This window comes from Cygnus olor, chromosome 1 (genome assembly GCF_009769625.2).
Source record: "Cygnus olor isolate bCygOlo1 chromosome 1, bCygOlo1.pri.v2, whole genome shotgun sequence".
NCBI lineage: Eukaryota > Metazoa > Chordata > Aves > Anseriformes > Anatidae > Cygnus > Cygnus olor.
In genome coordinates this window covers 50,603,458-50,607,056 of record NC_049169.1, presented here as the reverse complement: position 1 = coordinate 50,607,056, position 3,599 = coordinate 50,603,458, and positions in this window count along the sequence as shown.

Sequence of the window (3,599 nt, the reverse complement as noted above, 5' to 3'; positions counted from 1 at the left end):
CATTTTCCATAGACTCCTTCACTTGCATGGAGGTGTGGTCCACATCAGAGTTGGCTCAAGGCTTTTTACTAGTCAGACAACATTCTTCTCCCTCCAAGGATTTTCTCTTAGGTTTAGCAACCAAAAACAAGCAAACAAACAAAACTACTTTGTGCTGAAGCAACTTCAGTGTTCAGGTTCAGATAAAGAAGTAACACTGTGAAAGTTTAGTGGGGTTGCTGTGAGACCATGCTTGGGAGGGAATGCTAAGAGGTCATTGGGACTTCCAAGAGTGCTGGGAGAAAGCAGAGGCCTATGAAGAATCAGCAGAGGCTTTTAGATGCTTAACTGCAGATTGAAGTTGTGCACCATGGGATGGATAGGCTTTCAGAAGTGTGCTGGGCAGTTTTGAGGCAGTTGTTAACAATGAAATGGTCTCCTTCTCCTACTTTTTGTACATCTATGTATGTGTTTTGTTTCTGTAGACAAAATCGAGGCAAGCTTTGCTACCTATTCAAACCTGATTGAGTATAACTTGTTAATTGGGATAGGTCTGAATAGTTAGAGGTTTCACTGGTGGACACTCAGTTTTCTCATTATGCTCTCAGATGGCCCGTAACAGGTGGTATGTATCTTTTAAAGACAGAATAATGTCATATGAATCAATGGGAGAATGAATCAAGGTGGGAATCAATGTCCTACACAAAGATCTAAAACGTTTCCAGGCTAGAAAAGTTAAAGTAGACTCTGAGTTAGGGAACAGCTTCTAGAAAAACTGTTTCTCTGAGAAGGGTAGTGAGAGCTGTCTAGTTTGGGAGGTAACAGAAATGCCTTTTGGAAAGTGTGTAGGATAGGGCAAAAGTACAGTAACATCATTGCTTTAAATTAATTAAATAAATAAAATAGCTATTTAGTAATTTTGAATATAGGTTACTGCAGCTCTCCCTGAGTTGGCTGTTAGGAAGCATAACAAGCCTTCTGGGACCTTCCTTTTCTGTTAATTTAAAGCTGTTGGAGAACACTGCAAATAGGCTGGAGCTCTGGAGAGCTGGAATCAAACTCACTGTAACGAAGGTTCACTCGTGTGCCTTCTAGGAGCTTATTCCTGGGACTGTACTGACCCCTAGTGACTGCAGCTCTAGTTCAGTAATTTATAGACTATTTATATATTTATTTATTTACATAAAGTATTGCTATACAAGGCACAGTTTATCAACAAATATCTCCATTAGGGTGAAATTGTTAACATCCTCCTTTTAAAGCAATCTTTACAATTTCCAGGAAATTTTTGTTCTGTTTTTGTTTTGTTGTTTTTATTTTACAATCTTTTTTTTTCCTCATTTGTGTGTCAACTTGAGATATACTATGATATATTTATATATAAACAGCTTATTTAAAACATCAGTGCTGCTAAGATCCTGGGAGGTGGTGTTTTTAATTTAGCTGTAAAAGTTTGTTCAGGAATGCAGGCTTTCAAGCTGGAAGCTCTGCAACTTTTAATAAAATACAGATGGTACCACTGTTAATCTGTTTACTATCTAATATGCTTCACCTACACTAGATATCTGATGTGCTTTTAGACGTACCATCTGGAAAAACATTATCATATTTTTACATGTATAAGGTGAAAACAACAGATCATTCCTTTCCCCTGGGCTTTTCAACTCAGCAGTGGATTGTGTATATGCATACATGATACACCAAGTTCAACTATGCTTCAGAAGCCCTTTGCCTCTGGTCTTTGGCACATTATCTAAGCACTGATTTTCAAGTACTGTTAGTTTAAACCAGTGTGGGGGTTTTGTCACGCAGCGAGTAGGTGAAGACACAGAAATCCACTACTCAAGCCTCACAATGTGAAGTACTGAATGCCCTCAATTTCTTTTGAGCAAAGGCATTTGTGCGGCACAGCACAGGCACAAAGGCCACACTCTTAAGGGTAACACACCACAGAGTAGCACAGACCTGTGCCCACTCAGGTTTGCTGCACTGTAGATCACTCAACCCTTGATGTACAAGGGACTGCATGTTATGGAGTGTGAGGTAGCAATTGGAGAGATGAAGATGCTTTATTGATTTCAGGTGCAGAGATTGCTGCAAATAACTTTAAAGTTGAAAGATGAGTTCACGAAGGCATAATTTTATGCTTGTCAGTTCACTGTAGTCAAAGCTCAGTGGAAATTATTTTAATCTAATTAATTACAGTCCTGTTATAAGCAAGGTAAATAATGCAAATAAAATTCCATACATTATTTACTTTTACTAGGTGCATTTATTGTTTATGAATATACAAACACCATTTTTTAAACACAGTATAGTAACAATACCATACAGTAAAGCACAGTCTCTGCTTCAGGTGGCTCACATTAGACTCCTCTTATTTGTTCACCTTTAGGTCACTTATTTTTTATCTATCCAGTACAGTGCTAAGACTTACTTCCTTTTTATATTAGCTCAGAACTATAATAAATACATAGATTAACAAAGCTCTTTGAGTTTAAATACAGTTAAGGGAAAGAATCAAATGTAATATTTATATTTTCAGATGTCATAATGCTTTCTCAGATTTCACAATATATACTTAGAAAATACATACAGTAATGAACTTCAGCTTATTTCTAGTTCACCGTTAAGTTCATAAATTTGGAGGCTAGAAGTTCACTTTGTTACTGTTTCAAATCCAAACCATGTCAGCCATTTATGGTTTTTTTTTGTTTGTTTGTTTTTCACACCATTCAGTGCTCAGAACATATTTGATCAAATATGGATTCACCAGGAAAGTCTAAAACTGTGGCACCACCTACTCTGTCATTATCTGATGCTGGAACGCTCAGTAACATTCAAATTTTTTGCCCATCTTTTTAGTAATTTTTTTAGTAATTTTAAGTAAGTTTCTGGCAAACACACTGTTAGTAATTGTAATGAACTCTCAAACTTCCACTTCTTTGTACAGTACATTGATAAGTAAAACCAATAGGTTAATACCCAAGCAAGCAAAGAGTATCAGCTGTACTCTGAAATAAAATTACTAAGGCATAGTGGGATCTTTGCACTGCTACTCTCAAACCAAATAAATTGCAAAATTTAAATACTGAAACCCTTTTTAATTAAATACTAAAAAACAGACCATAATAATAATGTTTGGCCCTGCTCGATTTATGGTCCTGCCAAATTCAATCCTCTAAATGAGAGAGATTGAACAATCAGTAAATGTAAAATTTATGTTTATTTGAAAATGAGAGTAAAAGTATTTTTCTAGATGTTAAAAAATAACTGGGTAGAATAACCCTCCAAATCAAGATTTTAAGCTGCCTCAGGCAGACAAGATACAAAATGTTGCTGCAAGGCATTGTGTGATACAAGTTAAGAATCCAATGTTTAATTAGAGGGAGAAAGACATTTTCAGTACACTTTATCACTGATTTTAAAAAGATGTTACCTGTTTTTTTGTTTTGTTTTTTAACATTTTCTACCTCTCAGCTAAAGCAGATAATCTATTCTTTTCTCAGCTAAGAAAGGAATGCCCAACTGCCTACACAGTTATAATCATTACAGCATTTTTAAAATTTAAATTATTAAAAATTAAATTTCTAAAATGAAAAGTAATAATATTTAAAGCA